Source organism: Mandrillus leucophaeus, unplaced genomic scaffold (genome assembly GCF_000951045.1).
Source record: "Mandrillus leucophaeus isolate KB7577 unplaced genomic scaffold, Mleu.le_1.0 Scaffold320, whole genome shotgun sequence".
Lineage (NCBI taxonomy): Eukaryota > Metazoa > Chordata > Mammalia > Primates > Cercopithecidae > Mandrillus > Mandrillus leucophaeus.
Genome location: NW_012103366.1, coordinates 1,386,063 through 1,411,266, shown reverse-complemented (window position 1 = coordinate 1,411,266; position 25,204 = coordinate 1,386,063).

The window sequence follows — 25,204 nt, the reverse complement described above, 5'->3', positions numbered from 1 at the left end:
CACACTTGGTTCCTGCCCTCTGGATGCTCGTAATCTAGTGGGGGAGACCAAGAGCCTTACAAATAATCATCTGAAATGGTGGTAAGTTCTATGAAGAGTAATTATAGAGTGCTGTGAGAACATAAAGGGTGCTCGTCTAGTCCCTGAGGTTGGTGAGAGAAGCCTTTCCAGCTACGTGATGTTGAAGCCAAAACCTGGATTTATCTTGATGAGTAGAAGTTAGGTAGGCCAAAGTGTATGTATACGGGGCTGGTGGATGGGGGTGGGAAGACAGTCTAGACGAGGGTACGGTTTGCACTAAGCCCTTGAAGTAACGATCGAGGCTGGCTCAGGGACTGGAGTGTGCCTGGGGTGGGGGATGCTGGATGAGGTGTTGGAGCAGCAGGCAGAGGCCGGGCACCTGGCAGTGACCAGGATTTTGGTCTTTGTTTTAGAGGCAATAGAAAACTTTAAAGGGGTTATTTTTTTTTTTGAGATAGAGTCACCCAGGCTGGAGTGCAGTAGTGCGATCTTGGCTTAGTACAACCTCCACCTCCTGGGTTCAAGCGATTCTCCTGCCTTAGCCTGCCGTAGCTGGGATTACAAGTGCCTGCCACCATGCCCAGCTAATTTTTTTGTACCTCTGGTAGAGATGGGGTTTCACCATATTGGCCAGGTTGGTCTTGAACTTGTGACCTCAGGCAATTCCACCCACCTTGGCCTCCCAACGGGCTGGGATTACAGGCATGAGCCACTGCACCCGGCACTATTAAAGGGTTTTAAGTGAAGACATGGATAGATGTATGCTTTATAAGGCTCATTCTGGGTAGCAGTGGATACAGGTAGGTCTTCATGGAGCCTTATGAAATGGTTACTCAGCTCAAACAGTCACTAGACCTTTGCTGAGCTGGGCATAAATTTGACTCTTGGCCCTATTTTGTCTTCCAAAATTCTGTTTATTCAACAAGATTCAAAGTTGGCTTCTAACACCTTCCCCTGCTTTACCCAAGACTACATTTTTGTTGCTATTATTGTTAGAGCCACCTGTTACCTTTGTAGGAAGCTGTGGAACAAAACAATTTATAGGTGTTCCAGGCTGCAGAATGGTCCTTGGGCAGGGCCTACTGGGCAAGCAGCTCTCTATCACCATATTCCAGGGGCTGGCTCTCAGCTCTGGTAATCTGGAAATCAGTTATGTTTTCAGCACATGTGTAAAGTGATTGAACTCTGGGGAGCAGATTCTTAACCTAAATCACGAGAGACTTATGGAACTAAAGTGCCAGGTGGTTAATGTTGAGTAAAGACAAGAGCTGGGAGGGGGTCTAGACAGGAGTTCTGGAGGCAAACCTACATGGAAAGACAAAGGAGAAACTGACATTTGGTTAGATCTCCATGAGGGCCATCCCTGCAGACCTGCCAAGGGGACTGGTTACTTGAGTCACTGGATGTTATCAGACATTGTACAGGTTAACACATTCTAGTTATTTAGGCCTCTTTTTTATTGATCCATACCCTTCCTTGTTTTAACTTTTTTATAGTTTCTAATTTTTCATTTTGAAATATCAGGCTTTTGAAAAAGTAGCAAAAATAGTACAAAGAATTCCCCTGTATTCTTCACCCAGATTTCCTAAATGTTACATTGTACAGTTACCAAAACCAGGAAATTAACATTGGTGGAATACCATCATCTGTAGACCATATACAAATTTTGTCAGTTAAAGTCCCATTAAAGTTCTTTTTCTGGTCTAGGATCCAATCCAGGATTAGATGTTGCATTTGGTTGTTTCCTTAGTCTTCCTTACTCTTTCTTGGTCTTTCATAACCTGGACTTTTCTGAAGAGTACTGTGCAGCTATTTTTTATTGTAGAATGTCCCTCAGTTTGAATTTTTTGGTTGTCTCATGACTGAATAAGCATTTTTGTTAAGAATATTAGGGAAGTGATGATGTTGTATGCTTCTCAGAGCATATCACCCTTCTTTGTAATCATCATTTACTTGGTCTTCCTTCCAAATGGATGTGATACAGTTAACTAGGCTCAAGTTCCTGAAACTTGAGCCAGTGTTGACCCTGAGACTATGTCTGGGGGCACCATAGCTTGAGAAATACTAAAATGAGAGTTGCTCTTAAGTGATCTTGGTACTAGCATGCTTATGAATGCAAATGTGGGACCTGAGATTACATGGCTATAATAAGGTTGCCTTCTGGATAGCCTAGGCTATGGCTACATTATTATATATTAATTTTAAAAATCATCATAAAAAGAAAAAAAGAAATCGTTTCTAAATCTCAGACAGACCACTGGGGAAAATGTCCCTGGACTCCAGTTAGGAAAGCTTTGGATAACTTTACCCATTTTAACACCTAACTTAGCAGACTATGCCATCTTAGTAAGACTTGGGAGTTCCCTGGCCTTGAACTGGATATTTAGAGGGGGTATTCCCTGCCATGGTCTACGCACTCCAACTGTTATACGCGGATTTTGAATTTAGAGTATTCTTATTCTGTTTTAGGATTTTCTTAGATTAATAGAAATGAAACTAGTCAACATTTTTTCTTCACAAAGTTCATTCTTCATTCTTTCCTAACTCTTCCTGTTTCTAGATCTTACCTTCTTAAAAAAAAACCTACAGTAATATTTTCTTTCCTTTTTTTCCCCCTTATTCATTTTTGGATCTTTACTCTGGTAAAATACTATAAAAATAAATCAGCTACATTTTAGCATAAATACAGTGAAAGCTAGCAGTTGAAATGATTACACTTTGGAAAATATTCGATGGAGGCATTTTAGAAGAACGATTTTACCATATCGCAGGCTGCTGCTTTGAAATAACTCATGTTTCTTTCCCACCTCTAAATTGTCATTTTTCCAGTTCTCCTTTTTGGAAGCTTTAGTATGCAAAGCTTTGACAACCATTTAGGAAAATGAAATCACTACCCACTGTGTGTGACATTTGCTTGAGGATAATTCATTTGGTTCAAAATTGGCAGTTGCTGAAATGGGTGGAACAAAGAAATGTTTGCATGGGTTCATTGTTTGAAGGAAGGAAAGCCTTCCAGGTGGCCATTTAATTGCAGGGATGTGAAAAGCCTTTATCTGATTTTGTGTCTTTGAGTGGATTTTTTCCTCTTCAGTCTCTCCTAGAGTAGTTTTAGGTAATGTTTGGAATTCTCTGCACCTTTGCCTGTGCTGTACTTTAACTCCCTCTCTGTCCTGTTCCTTACTTTACCTACCTCTGTTCTTTTCCTTACCTTTCCTTCCTCTCTGGTCTCTTCTTTTTTTTTTTTTTTTTTTTGAGAGGCCGTCTTGCCCTGTCGCCAAGCTGGAGTGCAGTGGCGTGATCTCAGGTCACTGCAACCTCTGCCGCCCAGGTTCAAACGATTCTCCTGCCTCAGCCTCCTGAGTAGCTAGGACTATAGGTGTGCGCCACCATGCTCAGTTAATTTTTGTATTTTTAGTGGAGACGGGGGTCTCACCATGTTGGCCATGATGGTCTCGATCTCTTGACCTTGTGACCTTGTGATCTGCCCGCCTCTGCCTCCCAAAGTGCTGGGATTACAGGCGTGAGCCACCGAACCCGGCCACCTCTCTGTCCTCTTCCTTACCTTTCCTCCCTTTCTGTCCTCTTCCTTACCTTTCTTGGGGCTGGCAAGTCGTTTCCTGTATCCGGTGGAAAACTTTCTATTGTAAATCACAAAAAATTTCACTCTACCAGGTTTAAGCAGTAAAGATAATCTTCTTAACTAAAGAGTAGAGGTTAAGAATTAGGCTTAGGTTTGATCAGGGCCGTAGTTCTATTTCTCTGTAGATCTTTAGGCCAGTTCTCAAGCTATCTGAGAATGGGATTTTTTTCTTTTTCAAATTTCTATACCATTGCAGACCAATACTTTTGTAAAATACAAATGAATTACTAGGAAAACAAATGAATTACTAGGGAAACAAAATTATAAAAAACAAATATAAGCCCATTATTTAAAATTGTTGACTTCGCTGGGCATGGTGGCAGGTGCCTGTAATCCCAGCTGCTTAGGATGCTGAGGCAGGAGAATCGCCACTTGCACTCCAGCCTGGGTGACAGAGCAAGACTCTGTCTGAAGAAAAAATAAAAAAATAAATTGTTGGCTTCAACAGACAAAATTATTCTGTCAGATTGCTGTCAATATTTCTAAACGTGCTCATTGTCAGTTTCTGTCCTGACCTTGTGATAGGCTGTGGAAAACCATCGCGTTGGCTCTGGCCTCCTCTGCTAGCTGGATTTAGTGCAGCTCTCCTCATTATGGCAAGATGGCTGCCAGTAGTTTCCAGAACGATGTGTATCTTTGTTCTCATCTAGGGAAAGAGTTTTCCTCAGTATTCTTCCTAAGCGTTGAGCCTTATACTAGGACCAACTCACCGCTGGTCACTGAGACCGGAGCGTTTGTCCATTTTTGAACCTATCACCATTAGAAGGAATATGGCCCTAGGGATGGGGGCTGGTGGCTCACTGAATCCATATGACTTCCATACAATGCTGAGGAGGCACTTGCATTACTCACTACTCTTTTAGATTAGTAAAAATATGCATAGGCACCACTTGTACATTTAGTCTGTGATAGAATAAAAAGGTAAACATTTGGTTTTTGTGCCTGGTTCCTGTCACAGAGCTCCTGAAACCCTTGGAGTCCCCTGAGTGGTAAGAGTGTCTTTCATGTGCTAATCATTCACTCTTGGGGGTTGTTGTGGGTAGGTATCTTAGCTTGAGCCTGGTCACCACCAAGACCAAAGCGTGTTTAGAGGGTTAGAACTTTCTGCCCCATTCCAGACCTCGAGGGAGATGAGAAGGATTCATGATTTAACCAATCATGCTTACATAATGGAGCCTCCATAGTAGACGATGAGGTTTGGCAAGCCTTCTGGGTTGGTGAGCACAGAGGTGCTGGGAGGGTGGCATGCTCCAGGAGGGCTTGGAAACTGTGCACCTGCCCCCACCTCTTGCCCGGTGCATCCTTTCCATTTGACTGTTCATGAGTTGTATTCTTTTTGATAAACCTTTGTGTATATGCAAATAAACGTGTCTTCCTGGGTTCTGTAAGGCAACCTAGTGAATTATTGAACCTGGGAGGGGTTATGTGGGAACCCTCAAATTTGTAGCCAAGACAGAAGTGTGGGTGTAACCCTAAAATGCAGGTTTAGTCGCCCACCACTTGCAGAGTCCAGTTAACAAGAGCAAGGTCTGGTATAAAACAGTTTGCTTTTTTTTTTCCTGCTCAGGCTGGAGTGCAGTGGTGCGATCCCAGCTCACTGCAACCTCTGCCTCCCGGGTTCAAGCGATTCTCCTGCCTCAAACTCCCGAGTACCTGAGATTACAAGTGTGTGCCACCATACCCAGCTAATTTTTTGTATTTTTAGTAGAGACAGGGTTTCACCATGTTGGTCAGGCTGGTCTCAAACTCTTGACTTAAATGATCCGCCTGCCATGGCCTCCCAAAGTGCTGGGATTACAGGTGTCAGCCACTGAGCCACCGCACCCAGCTTTTTTTTTTGACAGTCTCACTCTGTTGTCCTGGCTGGAGTGTAGTGGTGCAATCTTGGCTCACTGCAGCCTCCACCTCCTGGGCTCAGGTGATCCTCCCACCTCAGCCTCACGGGTAGCTGGGACTATAGGTACACGCCACTATGCCTGGCTAATTTTTTGATTTTTTTGTAGAGATGACGTCTCTATGTTGCCCATAGATCCAGATCCATTTTGTTGCCCATAGAATACAGCTCTGGGCTGGTTTCAAACTCCTGGGCTCAAGTGATCTTCCTGCCTCAGCCTCCCAAAGTGTTGGGATTACAGGCGTGAGCTACCACACCTGGCTGAAAATGACTTTTTATTCCAAAACTAACTTAGCAGAAGAACTACAGGCTTCCTGCTTTATGAGTATTGCTTCCCTTTTAGAGCAGAAAGTGGGTACTTTTAAAAGGGGGCCTGGCATGCTGGCATGAATGGCTTGCAGGGGAGGAAGCGAGCAGGTGGAGGGGTTCGTGCACTTGCTTCAGTGTCTTATCTACTGGGCGATTGAGCTGGTGACTGCTGGTACCTTCATGGACTGAACTGTGTTGTAAAAGTGACCGAAAACTCCCCAGGTAGAGAGAGTTTCATAGCGGGCATACCTTGGGTTATAAATTGACGTCTTGTCCCTTGAGGCAACCTCCTGGTGGGTGAGAGTTCGGCTCTGGAATTTCTAAGCATGTAGTTAGATGAACTTGCTGTAGGGAGTATCTGGTGAAGATGAGGTAAAAGGCTATAATTGCATTACTAAAGAGCTAAGTAGGAGGTGAGGAAACAGAGGAAAGAGATAAGAAGAGAGAGAGAGAAAAAGTAAACGATTCTGAGAACTGTCGGGGTACTTGGTTACATGGGTAACCTAGGGATATAGTACTTACGATGGCCCCTGAGTGAGGGCAGTCTTGTGGGACTGAGCCCTTCTATCTGTGGCCCCTGACTCCTTCTGGGTAGTTGGTGTGAGAATAACATTGGATGGTAGGATGCCCAGTTCATGTTGGAGGATCAGAGAATCCAAGATAGTCCTTGTAGCATCCTTGAAAGATGGGTACTCTTATGACCCTTCTGCCTGTGCAGTGAGGAAACAGATAAGTGACTTGCCCGACAATACACCGCTACAAATGGCACACCTGGGGTTCTTTGGATTCTAACTGTCTCTCCCACATGGGTGTCTTGCGGACATCTCAAATGGTCAAATAAAATATAAAATAATCGCTGTTTTTGTGAGGGAAGTGTTAGAGGGTTCATGGCTTTGCAAAGTGGTTTATTGCTCTGATGGTTAATCTTTCTGCAAATGGGGCAAAACAGAAAATATTCTCACTTAAGCCCTTTGTAAAATGAAAGCTTAAAAAAGTGAAATCCAGAATTATTTTTCTTGAAGATGGACTCTATGTTAATTTTAATATGTACTTAAACACCTGGATTTAGTCTAGCCCTCTAAAAAACAGCCATGTTTAAGAGATCACTTAGGACTATTTCTAAATTAAAAGAATCAGCTTCTTAAGTCATAACCTTCTGTTGGTTCTTAGAACATCTGGAATTTACTCTTTGTATATATGTTAAAGCTAGTGTGATGTAGGGTTTTAAGTCCAGAGGATAAACTAGCTGTTTTAGTTATTTAAAGGTTAACATTTAAGGAGAAGTGATATTACTTCACTTTTTCAGGCAGTCTGTATAAGGTTTTGTTTTGTTTTGTTTTGTTTTGTTTTTCAAAGGGACTTATCACAGAAAGTATCTATTAAACACTTGATTGGGTTTGTGCTGTCTGGGACAAAGGGAAACTATGTGGTCTCTTAGTTAGATAAAAGGGAAATTATGTATCTAGGGATCTCCTCTGAATGGAAGGAGCCTTCTTTTGCATCCTGTGTCAGTGTCTTCAAACTCTGTAATCCTAAACTACTGATCATTATTTGTGTATATTTTCAAAGTCAGTTGTGGATTGAGAGATTGTAATGTGAACGCTGCTTACGTTTTATCTCAGTGTACAAAGTGAGTACCCCTCATGTGAAAATCTGAAGTGCTCCAAAATTCAAAACTTTTTAGGTGCCATTGTGATGCCACAAGAGGGAAATTTCACACGTGACCTCATGTGACGGATTGTGGTCAAACCAAAGTCAAAACTTTGTTTCATGCCCAAAATTATTAAAACTACTGTGTAAAATTACCTTTAGACTATGTGTATAAGTTATATATGAAACATGAATTTCATGTTTAGACTTGGACTCCATCTCCAAGATACCTCCTTATGCAAATATTTCCAAATACAAAATCCGAAACTCTTCTGGTCCCAAGCATTTTGTTTAAGAGACTCCCGCCTTTATAGAGCTTATAGACTTTTCTTTATAATTAATTTCCTTCTGTCCATGTTCCTTGTTTTTGAAACATTAGAGAACATTTATATTTCATTTAGGTTGAATACAAAGCTATAAAAGTATGTTATTTGAGGTTTTGGAGTATAAAGGTGATCTCAAAATTTTTAGGCTTGAATTTATTTTTCTCATTTTCTAAAAAATAGAATTAACGTAGAAAACACACATTTGCCTTAGACTCACATGTCCAGAGTATGGAGGGCCTCAGAAAAATCGAAATAAGATTTATGACCATATTGAAGAAGGTGGATTGGTCCAGTGTTCCCTAGGATCTGTTGTATTTAGCTTAAAGTCGAGATGTCCAGGATGCCCATTACCACTGTTAACAAGAATTTTTGACTGACATTTGTTTGTGATCTGAAAGGTGTATATATTTTTTTGAGGAACTATAGGAATAATTTTTCTTTTCCTTAAGAAAATAATCTTCTTTCTCTGAAAGCTGAAAATCAACTTTTATTATCTTTTACTCCTCCTGCCTCCTGGCCCCAGGTATTCAGTTGATAAACCATGTCACTTTCCTCTCTCTTTGGTCATTCTCGTTGACCTAGTACAGGGACCCATCAGGTGGATTATTGAAATCCAAACTGGAATCCTCATTTCCAGTACACTCACTAATGCTTTAGAATATAGATCCAGGGCTATTCCCCTATTCAAAATTGCGTGATGATTCTCAAATCCCTCAGCAGATACGCAGTCTGTCATTACCATATTCTTTTACCCCATATCTTTTACCCACCTGTGCTGCTGTTGGTTTAAAATATGCCAGAATCATCCCTGCCTTATTGACATTACCCAGGCTGTCCTCTATGTCACATCGCATGTTGCTCCAGCTGGGCCCAAACTGCCTTTTTCAAAGTTTAGCCTAGGTCTCACCTTATCCTGGAAATTCTTCTAGCGTCCTCTTAAATAGTTCTCACTTGAATTAACATTATAGAGCTTATCACCTTTCTTGGATTGTGTCTTCCCCGAGATAAGGATCATATCTTATTCACCTTGTTGTTCCACATACCTTGCCGTTACTAATACTCAGAAGATATTTGTTGAATTGAATCAACAATTAAATAAAATTTATTATTTATTTTAACAGTCTCACTCTGTTGCCCAGGCTAGAGTGAAGTGGCGTGAGCAGAGCTCACTGTAGCCTCAACCTCCTGGGCTCCAGCAAGCCATCCTCCCACCTCAGCCTCCCGAGTACTGGGACCGCAGGTGTGTGCCACCATGCCCGGCTAATTTTATTTTTTTGTAGAGACGTGGTCTTGCCATGTTGCCCAGGCTGGTCTCAAACTCCAAGGCTCAAGCAGTCTTCCTGCCACAGCCTCCCAAAGTACCAGGATTACAGGCAGGAGCCACTGTGCCTGGCCTGTTCTCTTATATTATTTTATGATGAACATGTATGTGTGAGAGAGACAGAGAGAGAAAGAATGCATATGGGTGAGTCCTTTATGCAAGGTACAATAAAGAGCATTGTGGGGAAATAAAAAGAAAGCAAAATCCAGACTTTGAGACAGAATTGTCCCCATGGTACAATTGATCTGATTTCGTCAATGAATCAATTGTTAGAAAAAGGGAGACAGAGAGATGAATAGGAGACCTAGAGATTAAAAGAAATTTAACAAATACTTTAGCCAGTTACTATGTATAGACTGGCTGTACATAAATTCTGATTCAACAAATTGAAAAAAAAAAAAAGATGGGGAAATTTGAACACTGATCAGATAATTGATGTTAAGAAATTACTGTTAATTTTTATAGGTGGTGTTAATTTTAATACTATTGTGATTATGTATTAGAGTATCGCTTAAAAATTTTATCTTTTTAAGAGACATATACTGAAATATTTGAGGATGAAAGGATGTGTGATGCCTTGAATTTACTTCAAAACAACCGGTGGTGATGAGGTGGGGAGAGTAGATAAATGTGGAAATAAAGTAAGATTCCCCATGAGTTGATAATCATTGAAGTTGGTGGTGGCTGGCTGTATGGGGGTTCATTCATTCTTTCTACGTTTGTATGTGTTTGAAAGTTTCTATAATGAGCGATAAAAAAAAAAAAAATAAGGGATAGGAGACTTTTTTGTTGTTGTTGTTGTTGTTGTTGTTTGAGACGGAGTCTCACTCTGTTGCCCAGGCTGGAATGCAGTGGTGTGGTCTCGGCTCACTGCAAGCTCTGCCTCCTGGGTTCATTCCATTCTCCTGCCTCAGCCTCCCGAGTAGCTGGGACTAGAGGCACCCACCACCATGCCTGGCTAATTTTTTTTTTTTTTTTTTTTTTTTTAGTAGAGACGGGGTTTCACCATGTTAGCCAGGATGGTCTCAATCTCCTGACCTCGTGATCCGCCCGCCTTGGCCTCCCAAAGTGCTGGGATTACAGGCGTGAGCCACCATGCCTGGCTGACGTGAGTTTTGTTTTTAAAGAATTGAAAGAACTTTAAACTGGAATTTGGGAGGCTCAACATTCTACCCATGGCTTTCTCTCTAAATCTGTGTGACTTGGAGTCACTCTTTCAACATTTCTGGGCCTCACCTACTCTCCTGAGTAAATAAGAAGTTGGCTGTGTGGGGTCCTCATTGTCCCTGGTGTCCGGAATGTTGTACTTTATTTTTTAATTTTAGTTTTTTAGAGATGGGGTCTTGCTTTGTCACCCAGGCTGCAGTGCAATTGCACGATTTTAGCTCATAGCTGCCTCCAATTCCTGAGCTCTAACAATCCTCGCACCTCAGCCTCCTGAGTAACTGGCACTGCAGGTGCCTGCTACTACACCCAGCTTATTTTGAAATTTTTTGTAGAGAAGAGTTTTGCTATCTTACCCAAGCTGGTCTTGAACTCCTGGGCTCAAGGAATTATTCCACCTCGGCCTCCCAAAGTGCTAGGATTACAGGTATGAGCCACCATGCCCGGCTGAATGCTATACTTTGAGAGAGACTTTGGGCTTGGACTCAGAGATTCCAGAATAAATGAGCAGTGTCTATGAAGGTTGTGTTTTCACCCAAGCTGTATATTTGCCAGATCACAATTCCAAACTTATCACCTTTTTTTTTTTTTTTTTTTTTTTGGCGGGGGAAAAGGATCACAGCTGCAGCATTCTGTAATGCACGCTGTCAGTTCGAGTTGGTGTAATTGCATTCTAAAGCAAAGAGGCATTATATCATAATTAGCTGGGGTAGTCTTATCCCCAAAGTTAATGCTGTGGTGTAATGATTAAGAGGTCAGGTTTGGGAGGCCACGTTCACATCTCAGCTTAACCACAAGCTGTGTCACTTGGACAAGTTACTTGTCTACCTCCTTCCTTAGAGGGTCGTCATAAGGATTAAGTGAGCTAATGCATGCAAGGTGCTTAGGACAGTGTCTGGCACATAGTAATGGTTCAATAAATGGTAGATGCCATTTTCATTGGCTTTATTAATTTGATTTATATTTTGGATTTTCAGTTCTTGTAAGGCATGTTGAGGTTTAAGCACATTTGTCATCCTTAGGCCTCCCTCCCTCCTTCCCTCCTTCCCTCCCTGTCTTTGAACTAGAAGTATATTGGAAAACTCACTGCAATATGAGATGAAAGAGTGTGAGAGGGAGACCAGGGTAACCTGGGAAGGGAGTTAGTCACCAAACAAAGCCTCTTAGAGGTCATCCTGTCCCACCCTTCTGTTGGATGCTGATGGACTGAGTCGCTGAGGGATTTGCCCAAGGCAGCCAAGCCCAGGGCGTTAGTGGTAGAGCCGTATCTTGAACCTGGGTCTCCTAACTGCTGGTTATTTCTGCTGCAATCTTCAGCTCCCTGAAGTTTCCTCTGTCATCCTAATTGCTGACTAGAGTGCATTCTGGAGAGAAAATTTCCCTGTGTCTGGTTTATCTAATATTTAAAAAAGTCATCTCTGTTAAGGAATCTCTGGTCATGTCCTAGTATTTGCAGGGAGGGAAATGGGAATGCACATGGTGTTCCTCAAGCACTCTGACTAATCACTTCATAAGCTACGGGTTGTCATTTCCTCTCCAAGGCGTGCTGATCCTAGGCCCTTGTCTTCCCTGTCCAGGCCGGCAGCACCTGTGAGGCCCCCACCCGTTCTTTACAGCCAGCTTGCTCTGGGCCCTGGATCACTGCATTACTGTTGTCTGAATCACCTCCGTGGCCTTGTTTTTCATCCTTGATGTTTTCCCAAAAGTATTGTTTCTCCAGCACCCACAAAACAGCATCCTGTGATGTTTTCTTCTTCTTCTTCTTCTTTTTTGCCCTTAAGTCTATTGCTTCCTTCCTTAATGTTGTTTCTTGCTTGCTTTCATTTTCTTTGGATGCTTCTATTTATTTTCTATTCATTAAGCTGAAAATAGAATTACAAGCTTCTTTTACTTATTCCAGGGATGAGACTGCAGTTTAGAGATTATTCACATCCCTTTGCTTTTTCTGCAGCTTACAGGAACTTTATAGCTCATGAAAATTTCCTAGTAAGGGAAAAGTAATGTCTCTGTAAGACTTGACAGATTACGTAGTGATTTTATCAACAAGATAGGATACTAGGCTTAAGAGTTGAAATGGTTAGATAAAATCCTGGGTTTGAATTTCCATTCATAAACTGTGGTTCTTTGGACAAGTTATTTTTACCTTTTTCCATTTCAGTTTTTTCATCTGAAAAATGGGAATGTTAATACCCATCTCTATGGGTTGTTGTCTTGGCAGATTTACTGAATAAGTTCAGTGAGTCAGCTAATATTACTGTGTATATTATGATCTTATTTGAGCTTCATAGAAAAATAGCCCTTTTGAGGTAAGTTGGGTTATTTTCTCCATTTTTAAAAAATTTTTTATTTTTTAAAATTTTCTCCATTTTTATCTGACTTTATATTAATTCATCTGTTCCCTTCCCTTTTTCCTTCCTGTTTCCTATCAGAGAGAGAGAGAGAGAAAGAAAGAGAGAGATAGAGAAAGGGAAAGGTCGATTTAAGGCTAATACATTTCTCTTGTACCGATGCAGCATTAAGGCCTAGTGAGTTTGAGACTTGCCCTTCAGTCCTCTCTTGGAGGAGGTGGCAAGGTGGGAGTGGAGAACTCCTTCCTACATCTTTAAACTTCAGGTCGGATCCTGGTTCAGTACAACCTGAGAGGACCTGGGGGTGAGGTGGGATGTATATAGAACTTCCTCTTTAGTCAGCTTCATGTCCTTGATTTGGAACTGTGTCCAGGATTCCTGAGCCCAGGTCTTAGACTAAGGAGGCAGGGTGGTGCAGGAGGCAGACATACCTGGGATGGAATCTCAGCTGTGCTAGGAACGTCTCTGCTCCTCGGTTTCCTCCTTTGTACAGTAACCGTGCCGTGGGGTGACCTTGAGGAACAGGACAGATGGGTAAAGGGCCTGGCATGTAGTAGGTGCTCCATCGATGTTAGTTCCTTTTCTAGTTTAAAATGTGTTTCTGGTTTGTGCTACCAAAAAAAAAAAAAAAAAAAAAAACCTGCAAAAAGAATTTCGGGCAGCAGCATATAGGTTGCAGAGCATTTTTGCGGGCAGTAGTACCCCTCAACACCCCTGAACTATCCCTATTCTCCTGGGAAAGGCCTGTCTTGTAGAGTTGGGACTTGGTTTCAGCCAGTGTTTCTCACCTCCATGTGCGCATTAGAATGATATTGCTTTGTCAAAATGCACATTTTGGGCTCCAAACCAGACCTGCTGCCCAGACGTGTACTTTTTGGAAGAGTTTTCCAGATGTTCCTGATGCCACTGTAGCATAGAACTGCTGCTTTCAAAAACTGGAATGACTTCTTAGTGTGTCTAAATATGATTCTGTTTGGGCATAGCCTCTTAGACATAAACTCTTAGAGAAATAGGAATCCTTTTCTGAGAAAAGAATGTGTGTACTCAGATTTATAGCAGACATTAACTTGCAAATACAAGTTATTTTCACTGCTAGTGTCACATGAGGATTTCCCTTTGAATAAAATAAATAAAACAAAACACTCTGAACACTTTTCACCTCTGATTCATTAATGAGAAATGGATATAATTCTCATAGTAATAATAGCCGACTCAGGCACTTTTGCATGTATTATTTAATTCTGACAGCAGCCCTATGAGTTAGATGGTATCATTATGCTCATCCTGCATGACACGTCAGAGGCCACACAACTTGGAGAGTGTGGAGCCAGGCTTTGAACCCAGGCAGTCTGGCTCCAGAGTTCATTTTTTTGTCCCCAAAATATCCCACTTCTCTTAATTACAAGTAGGATTACCTTGGGAAATGGACTTTGGAGTCTGTGGCTCTTTGTTTGTTTGATTGTTTTGTTTTTGAGATGGAGTCTCACTCTGTTGCCCAGGCTAGAGTGCAGTGGTGCAATCTTGGCTCATTGCAAACTCTGCCTCCCAGGTTCAAACAGTTCTCCTGCCTTAGCCTCCTGAGTAGCTGAAATTACAGGTGTGTGCCACCACACCCAGCTAATTTTTTGTATTTTTAGTAGAGACGGTGTTTTACCATGTTGGCCAGGTTGGTCTTGAACTCGACCTCAAGTGATCCACCCACCTCATCCTCCCAAAGTGCTGGGATGAGCCACTTCGCAGCCTGGAGTCATAGCTCTTATCAAAGAGCCATGGAAATTTGCAAAGAACTGGCAGCTTCTTTCTCCACTGCCCCTATATTGTTTCTTGGCATGTCTTGGTCTGGTCTGGATATCAGGAAGATCCATGCGTTGCAGCAGTTGTGTGTGCTGGTGGGTTGTGAAGCAAATTTACAATCCCACCTCTCATATTTGCTCATTCCACTCTCCCACCTATTGGTAGAGTGGGATTAGCTTGCTCTGGGGTGAAAAATTTAGGGGTGAATTCTTTGGCTTCTTTCGCTCTAGTTCAATGGTAGACAAAGTTCTCTTTGCCCGCCAGGGCCTGTTGGCTTTCACAAGCCTAGTGTTAGAAGGTTATTTGAAGAAGGCTTTCATGCAGGAGCTCTTTGCAGCCTGGAAGAGAGTACAAAGTAGTCCAGGGAAAAATGGTCGGGGGAAGATTTGCCTTATATTGACCTGCCTGAACCAGAAAATTCTGGAGCTGTCATGGAAATGCAGCGGGTGAGCCGTTAGGGAAATGCAGCGGGTGTGCAAGACAATAGAAATCGCCACTTGCTATGTTCCAGGCACTGTGCCAAGTGCTTTAAAACACTTTATCCCTAATCCCTTCTCCATCTGGAAGGTGGATGTTATGATCCGTTTTTTTTTTTTTTTTTTTCCCTTTGAGACGGAGTCTGTCTCTGTTGCCCAGGCTGGAGTGCAGTGGTGCGACCTCGGCTCACTGCAACCTCTGCCTCCCGGGTTCAAGCAATTCTCCTGCCTCAGCCTCCCAAGTAGCTGGGATTGCAGGCGTACACCACCATGCCTGGCTAATTTTGTATTTTTACTAGAGACGGCGTTTTCCGGTGTTGGTCAGGCTGGTCTCGAACTCCTAACCTCAGATGATTCGCTTGCCTCGGCCTCACAAAGTGCTGAGATTACAGGCGTGAGCCACCGTGCCGGTCTGATACTTGTTTCATTTGTTTGTTTGTTTATTTATTTATTTATTTTGAGATGGAGTCTCACTCTGTTGCCCAGGCTGGAGTGCAGTGGCGTGATCTTGGCTCACTGCAAGCTCTGCCTCCCGGGTTCACGCCATTCTCCTGCCTCAGCCTCCTGAGTAGCTGGGACTACAGGCACCCACCAGCACGCCTGGCTAATTTTTTGTATTTTTAGTAGAGACGGGGTTTCACTGTGTTAGCCAGGATGGTCTCGATCTCCTGACCTCATGATCCGCCCGCCTCAGCCTCCCAAAGTGCTGGGATTACAGGCGTGAGCCACCACGCTCAGCCCTGATCCTTGTTTTATAGAGGAGGAAACTGACTCAGAATATTAAGTGATGAATCTTAAGGTCACACAAATAAGGAACGTATTGAGGATTTGAACCCATTTCTCTCAGACTCAGAAGCCAGTGAACTTTCTGTAATACTTTGCTCCATCTTCTGTGAAAAAAAGTTGTGTACTCAGATTTATAGCAGACATTAACTTACAAATATAAGTTATTTTCACTGCTAGTGTCACATGAGGATTTCCCTTTGAATAAAATAAATAAAACAAAACACTGCTGAATGTTCTCCTGAAATGAAAGCAGAGAAATGAATGAGTGAATGAAGCTGGACTGGCTATCGATACTTGGAGCACACGGAGATTCTTCCCCCATCCCCTGGTGAACTCTGATAATTTCCTTTATAGGAAGTCTGTTGGGGATTTTTCTTTTATGTTAAAAATGATATATTACAATATCTGGACCATAAAGTAGCAGTTTGTATTTTTAGCTACATTTATTTCTGACTTCTTTACTTATGATTTTTTTTCCCCTCAATTAGTTATACCTCTTTTTCTTCCTCCTGTTCTTCTCCTTTTCCTATTTTTGCACCCATTTTTTCTAGTAGAAGGTTTTGCTTGCAAATGTTACTTGATGGATAATGGATGTAATTTTTTAAAAATTCAGGGTTTTTTTTTTTTTTTAAGTCTCTGAGAACAATTCATAAAGCCTTATCTGTCAACTATGTGCTACTAAAATACAGGATGAACTTTCCAACAAATGTTATTATAATACTTGTGGTTCCATCTCCAGTTTGGCCATTATAGATGCCCTGAGGAAACAAACACAGGGGAAAAATAAGATAACGATCAAATTAATTATGATTTCACTTTTGTGGTTAGATAGATTTCTAGCTAGAGCTGGAGTTGCTTCTTAATTAAACAGATATTTCAGGAGGGCCCGAAATCTGCCAAACCCTATACTAGTCTGTGACTTGATTTCACCTGTTGGTTGGGTGAATAGCTCCATTTCTGCTTTGAGTTGGTTTAAAAAATTCTTAGCAGCAGCTCTCAGCATAATTTATTAGGCAAGAGTTTAGGAATGTTATTCCATGAAAGCTGCTTTCCTGCATGCTTGACGGGTAGCACCATGTCTGCTTGACTGACTGTCTCGTCTGTCTGAGTAGTCTGTCTGGGTAGTATGTCTTTTGGAGTCTCTCTTATTTGTCCTCCTTTCTCCTTCCTTCTTTATTTTCTTGACTAGGTAGAAATAGTACTAAAGTTTACTTTTAAAAAGTGTTGAATAGATCAGAGTTTCCCATCAAGTTTCCTCTAGACCATCAGCATTAGAATCAGTTGTGCTTGTTAAAGACACATAATCTTGTGCCCTGACCCAGAATCTGAATTTGAGAATTGCTGAATTACAGTTACCTGCGGTCACTATGTTATTTTAAAACTATCAGTAGAATGTTCTGTTTCTGAATCAGAAGATAATCGCATTTTCCCCCGGAGTTAATGTACTCTGATTTTAAAAAAACAAAAACAAAAACAAAAAAACAGTTCCAAATAAGAGTCCTGGAATTAGGTTTCAGAATTTGAGAAACTTTCATTAGACTTATTGAAACAAGAGTTGGTGTTTCATACACTGTGGATATCCTCGAGTTATTGTTAGTAAAATGTCAAATTACTTGACGTTTAAAAATAAACTTTAATGATGACCAAACCCATTAATTTTAAGTCTTTGTTCAAACTACTTATGATTTAAAATGAGTCACAGAGTTGCATCGGGTGGCCACACTGGGTAGAACTGGGTACTGACTTCTGCCAGTCAGCTGTGTAACTCCAGGCCCCAGGGTGCCCCCTCTGTCCAGCCAGGGATTGCATGGATATGCTGTGATCTCCCTTTTGGTTCTGATTGAGTTGGACCTTGTGGGAGGAGAAACATAGATGTTGACAGGTGAGCATGTATGTTGGAGAGAGAAGTTTTATCTTGGCATAGGACTTTTAAAACACAAGGTAATTTTTAATCAATTTTGGGACCAAAAAACACTGAATTTGGGGAAATATTGGTAGTGGAAAAATCCAAATTCTGGCAAAATGTCTAAAGAGGTTTATTCTGAACCAGTATAAGTGACTGTGGTCTAGGTTACATAATCTCAAGAGATCCTGATAAAGTGTGCCTGAGAGGGTTGGGCTACAGCTTGGTTTTACACATTTCAGGGAGACAGGAATTGTAGGGTGAAATTATGGCACAGGACTTTTAAAATGAAGACGTGAAAGTTTACAGTCCGTAGAGAATAAAAATATAGAAGTTTAAAAGAAATGATTGGTAGTTTCTTTACTCATTCAGAAAAACAATGCCATATTTCCCAAAATTCCTGGTTATGGAAATGCAACCAGGAAATGGACTTCCTTAAGGCAAGGACCATCCTTTGTTGGACACATTTGATTTGTTGTACTATTGCCAAGTACATTTGTGTTATTTTATAAATTCCAGTAGAAGCAGGTATAATGGTAGGAGCTGGGTAGAGCAGTATTTCCAGTCATATTTCTTATTAGAAGCCATCTCTATTGGAGGAAAAAAACAAGGCCTGCTGCCTCCAAAGGTTAATCAGTAATGGACATAATTCAAACAGCTGGAGAACTGAGGAGAAGTTGGAGTTTAGCAAATGATTTCTTGCATGTGCAATTGTGTTCCATTTCTCTCCATTCATTTAGGGAGAGAATGATAAATGTATCAAGGGTGGTGAAGTATATAAAGAGCATTGTTTCTTAAATCTCAGTAATTTATGGACCTCTTTATTTAAAGGAAAAATTTCTCACAAATCCTCAGTAATAAATATTTTTATTATGAAGGAGCTTCAATATAAACTAGGTATAAACTCCTTATGCTTCTAGCTCTTACTTAACTGTAAAGCAGTGACAGATTTATAGAGCAAATTCAAACAAAACTACAAAACCAATAAAATTCAAATTAATACTAATTTATCATGACAGATATTTTGTTTCACTAAAATTAAACCCCTCCTCGAAAATGTGATTATGTTTCTGACAGCTGGAGTGCCAGTTCTTTTTAGATCTGCATGAAACTCAATTCCTCCATTTTCCTGTATTCTGTGCTTCCTTTGTATTAAAGCTCCTTCATTTAGCAAGAATGCAGGATTTAGGTTTTAATTCTGCCTCATTTATCTTGACTTGGCCTTGAAGATTAAGATTGTACTACTAGGTGCCAAGATCAGAAACATAAATGGAAGCCTACTTTTGATCAGTAAGATTTCAGGACTTGTTGCCTAGTTACAGATGAGATAGTAGAGGAAAGAGAAGGGTCACTGGTACCTGTAATTTTGGGTTGCAGATTTGGGTGACAGTGAATGGTGCCATTTAGCAAAATGTGTAACAAAGGAGGAAAAGTAGGTTTTGGGAGATGATGATTAGTTTGAGACTAATACTACTTATTACCATTCAATATGGTAGACTGAATAACACAGTTTTCCACTAAAGCATTATATTCTGGATAAAACATTTTTTAATGTACTTCTGAGACCACAAGAATTAAGACATCTCCAAAGTCTGTCACTTCAAGTAGATCAACCAAGCTTCAAAGGGTAAGGTAAAACCCAAGCTTTATGTGTAAGCCAATACAAAAGATAGGTTACCTGAAGAGCAAATGCTACAGGTTGAACATCCCTAATCTGAAAATCTAAAATTGAAAATACTCCAAAATTTGAAGCTTTTTGGGCACTGACATGAAACTCAAAGGAAAATGCTCATGATTTTTGGATTAGGAAGGCACAACCAGTATATATTCTATATAATATTCCAAAATTTGAAAATGTCTGAAATCCAAAACAGTTCTGGTCCCAAGCATGGTAGATAAGGAATACTCCACCTATAATATCACCACTGTGGTTAGAGACTAAGGCTTGGGTCAGTGGCAAGATATAAGAGCCTGCATTCCCCAGTACTTATTTGTGAGAGGAGCTAAAGTGGCTCTAGGAAGATAATGCCCTTTGGCTTCTGGCAGAAGCAAGTGCAGATCCTTTCAGGCAGAAGGCATCTTCACTTTAGACCTTACGATTTTCCTAACATCAACTAAATCAGCATTCAGAATCAAAGATCTCCCGTCCTACAAGAAAACAAGCCATCAGGAGTGCAAGTCATCAGAAACAGGTGAAGGCCGGGCGCGGCGGCTCACGCCTGTAATCCCAGCACTTTGGGAGGCTGAGGTGGGCAGATCACGAGGTCAGGAGATCAATACCATCCTGGCTAACACGGTGAAACCCCATCGCTACTAAAAATACAAAAAAATTAGCTGGGCGTGGTGGCGGGCACCTGTAGTCCCAGCTACTTGGGAGGCTGAGGCAGGAGAATGACGTGAACCCAGGAGGCAAAGCTTGCATCTCTGCACTCCAGCCTGGGCGACAGAGTGAGACTCTATCTCAAAAAAAAAAAAAAAAAAAGAAGTGAAAAACAATAGATTTAGAACCCTAAGGACTTTAGATATTAGAATTATCTGATACAGAATATAAAATTACTAGATATGAAACATTTTAAGAAAGAAAACATGTAATCACAACTAAGTGCAAAATTGACCAGGCAGATTTGGAAAACCAAGACCTAAGGAAATATTAGAACTGTTGAAATAAAAACTAAATAAATTAGATTAGAAATGGGTGAACTAGAAAAATGAACTAGAAAAAAAAGTTTGAAGAAATTAACCAGAAAGCAACGTAAGGGAGAAGAAAAACATGAAAGTAGTTGGAGGATATAACGGTCATGATGAGATCTCTTCTGAGTCCCAGAAAGATAGTAAGAGCAAATGGTCAGGAGTACTATTTGAAGATCTAATGTATAGATAATTTCCAGAGAGAGTTTATGAATGACATAAATGGCCAGTGTTCCTTAAATCTAAGTAATTTATGGGCAGATAAGGGAAGCACAACATATAAATAAAAAAAATTCATACTAGACATAAAGAAACTTTAATTAACTTAAAAAAAAATAAGACCATCTTTAAGAACAGCCAGAAAAAAAGGCAGATTGTTTATCAGACTGAGCACTGACTTCCCAACAGCAACAATGGAAGCTGGAAATTAGTGGAGAAATATCTTCAAAATGTGAAAATATTGATTGTATGTCAAAAAAGCTGTCATTCAAGGAAAAAGCAAAATATGCTTTCAGAAAAACCTAAACCTGATTTTACCACAGAAGATCTTTTCTAAGAAACTTCTTAAAGGATATACTTCAGGAAGGAGAGATTCCAGGGGGAAGGGCTGAGATGCCAAAAGGAGTGATGAAGAAATAAATTGGTAAATATGTATTTAAATCTCAATAATTAAAATTAAATAAAGTTAAAAATTTAGCTCCTCAGTCATGCTAGTTAGCTGCATTTCAAGGCACGTGTGCCTAGTGGCTACTGTATTGCACAATACAAATATGGAACATTTCCATAATTGAAGAAAGTTCTGTTGAATAGCACTGTTGTAGAGCAGCGGAAGGGAAGATGCACTAAGATAGTCTCTGCAATGCGTTGACTATAAGATGGTATCTTTGTAAGAGCCACCATTATATGTTAACAATTTTAAGAAAAGCATTGCCCCATATCTTTAAGATGCCATTAAAAAAATAAGACATACCTCAAGATTACCTATATGAAAATGTAAAATGTGTCTCTTGAGCATGGATGCAGTATGGAGTTAGAATGTTAGGGGCATAGAAGTCCAGGAGTTGTGGTGCAGTAGATTGGGAGAGATCTGGGCCAGCACTTTGAGAGGCCAAGGCAGGCGGATCACCTGAGGTCAGGAGTTCAAGACCAACCTGGCCAAATAGTGAAACCGCATCCCTCCAGAAATACAAAAATTAGCCTGGCATGATGGTGGGTGCCTGTAGTCCCAGCTACTCAGGAGGCTGAGGCAGGAGAATCGCTTGAACCCAGGAGGTGGAGGTTGCAGTAAGCTGAGATCACGGCATTGCACTCCAGCCTGGACGACAGAATGAGACTGTCTCAAAAAACAAAAACAAACAAAAAACGGTGAGGAGGTGAGATGTTGTAGAAGTTCTTTCAGGATAAGGTATATGTGTTACTGAAATGAACATCAGCCTGTTATGTATGATAGGAGAAGCAATGAAAATTGCAGAGCCTTCGGGAATTATTTCTGTCACTATATCGGGGAAGGCTTCATGAAGGCAGTAATATTTGGACTGGACCTCGAGGAATGAAGAATTGACATATCAGAGTAGTAGGGCAGGGCAGTATAGATAGAAGGAGTGGCCCTAATGACAGCATGGAATTGTGAAAAGGTGTTAGGTTTGGCAATAATTCCTAATGATCTGGACTTCACTGTTTCCAGCTTCTTTCTAGGTAGTCTAGTTTTGATGAAGGAACATTTATTCCCTAAGACTGCAAGCATGCCTTTTACTAATCTTAAGTTGGAAGGTAATCAAAATAACTATACACCTAACTTGCTGCTTCCCCAATGCTCTAAATAGACAACACTTAATACATGTTTTTCGCATCCTCTTGAGTTGCACAATTTATTGGTAAATTTGGGAATTTAAGTTCGGAAAACGTTAATGCCTATGGTGTATTAATAAGATGAGTAGTCATATATAACTTCCTTAGACTAGAGTGGAAGAAAGACTGTTAGCTTGCTAAAGTTCACCAGATCAGAATGCTAAGAAAATAAAGGGCAGATAAGACATGGATTAAAACCCCAGGCCCTTGATTTAAAAGCTGTGTAACACCAGTCAAGTCATTTGACCTTTTCATGCTCAAGTTTCTCCTTTTAAAAGAAGGCATAATAACACTTCCTACCTCAGGATGGGTGTGAAGATTAATGAAAAGCACTTAGCAAAAACAGTTGCCCATTATTATAATAAAAATATTCCAATGCTTTTTCTCATTAAGTAAATACAGTAAATCAGTGATCCCAACCATGGCTGTATTAGCATCATCTGGGAACAGTTGAAAAATGATGCAGAGTACTTGAGCTTTGTATTTTATGTAAGAACCCCAGTGTATTAGTCCATTTTCAAACTAGTATGAAGAAATACCTGAGACTGGGTAATTTATAAGGAGAAAGAAGATTAATGGACTCACAGTTCCACATGGCTGGGGAGACCTCACAGTCATGGTGGAAATCAAAGGAGGAGCAAAGGCACGTCTTACATCGTGTCAGGCAAGAGCGTGTGTGCAGGGGAATTGCTCTTTGCAAAACCATCAGATCTTGTGAGACTTACTCACTATCATGAGAACAGCATGGGAAAAACTTGCCCCCATGATTCAATTACCTGCCACTGGGTCCCTCCCATGACACGTGGGGATTATGAGAGCTACAATTCAAGATGAGATTTGGGTGGGGACACAGTCAAATCATATCACCCAGGTTTGGGAACCCTTGCTCTGGAGTTGGGTAACATCTTGGTCACTTTTACCTGGATAGTCATCCTTGCTATGCAATATTCTGAACATTGGCTTTTAGTATTGTTGAGTGCATGGATTTTCAGATTATTAGAGATTAATGTGTAGATCTTCATGTCTGTGCCTTCCCTTCTCTTTCTTTCTCCCCCCTTTCCTCAGCCCTTTCCCCTCTATCCCATATTGAATTTTTTGTACAGCAGGGCTGACATGTCCTGCACAGCTTAGTTCTGAGGACTTTTAATTAAATAAAACAGATTTTTTTTTTTAGAAAAGAAACTTTGCTAAGGCAGACTTTTGGCCTGTTAAAGTTGAACTTGAGTTTAGTTTCTAAAATAATTCAATTTTATTTTTTTACTCTTTAATGACTACAGGAAATACTTCTAAAGTAATTGATATTCCCCTTGTTAAAACTGGGGTTATTACTAGATGAATTTCAGCATGTGTTCTTTTTTCTTGGGGTAACAAAAAGTGTCTGCGAGTGTTCCATTGTGTGCCAAAACGCATAAATTGTATCCCTCAAACCTTAGAGCACCCTTCATATGGTGGTAGTTATTTGGTATACTGTAAAATGTGGCCTGGAGATTAAAATAAGAAAATTTTTTACTATATGCAGATTAGTTAGAATATTCCTTTTAACACTTTTGCATGGATACTTTGGTTAAAAAAAATCATTGTATTGAAGCAGACATAGCGTTGCTGCTTGTTCCTATTTCCTATATGTATTTTATATTTCCTACAGATGAAGAATGACCAAAATATCAGCCCCATTAAAGCAGAAAATTTTTTTAGTGCCAAATCTCCATCACCTAGCGTGGTACCTGATACATAGTGATTGCTCGCTAAAAAAATGTACTAAATGAATGAGCTAACAAGCAGCCCATATTAAAAAGGACACTATCACTTTTCACTGGTAAACTTCCTTCCAGAAGTATTGGGAATGTCACAATACCTGGTGTTTGTCTGGAATTCCGAGTATGTGCTGCCTGCGTGTTCCTTTAGCCCCCGAGCCTTCCCACAGATCACAGCTTCCCTTAGAGTCAGTCCGTGCAGAAAGAGCTGTGGCTTAGTGTTCATAGTTGTTTCCGTAATGCCACGTCTAGCAGCATAGTGGTTTCTTAGTAAATATTTATTGGATGAATATATAGTGCTCCATAGTTTCGATAATGCTTTCATACTCTGTTTGAACGGTTGACAGCCCCATGAGGTTGGCCGATAGTATCATCCTAGTTTTATAGATGATGGCAGAGAGGTTAATGAGGCTGTTAGTTATCCTCGGGTCATAAGTAGCGGACCTGGAACCACAACCTCTAAATCTGTTGATTTCTTCATCCCTTGTTTCAGAACCGCTTTGAAAACATTAGTGAACCTATTAATTAATTAATATTCCCCTTCCCCTAGTTGAAATCCTACAGGGAAAGTTACTACATGAACCCTTTTCCAAACTGCCCTATTGTCATCAGTCACAGACTTTGTTGGATGCCAGTTTGGGTTTTCATAGCAGTTCCTTTTTGGTTACCTGTGATAGATTCTTTTTGAAAAAAAAATTTTTAACGAGCCCTCATTCTTTCAAACAATTTATATTCTTTTTTCCCAGACGTTTTAACGTGTAAATTTATCAATACTGTAAATCTAAGTTTTATACTAAAAATATTCCGGTACTTTTTTTTTTAAGTAAATTAATGCGGTAAATCAATGGTTCCCAAAATAAAACAGATTTTCACAGCCCCGAGAGGAGTGGGCTCCAGTGTGTTCCTTCTTGCCTTGTCTGCCTGGTCATTCTGGAATCAGGCTTGGGAAGAAGAGACCTTCCCTGTGACATTAGAAAAAACAAAAAAGGCTGGGCGCGGTGGCTCACACCTATAATTCTAGCACTTTGGGAGGCCGAGGCGGGCGGATCACAAGGTCAGGAGATCAAGATCATGGTGAAACCCTGTCTCTACTAAAAATACAAAAAATTAGCTGGGCGTGGTGGCGGGTGCCTGTAGTCCCAGCTACTCAGGAGGCTGAGGGAGGAGAATGGCGTGAACCCGGGAGGCGGAGCTTGCAGTGAGCTGACATTGTGCCACTGCACTCCAGCCTGGGCGACAAAGCGAGACTCCGTCTCAAAAAAAAAAAAAAAAAAAAGTAAAA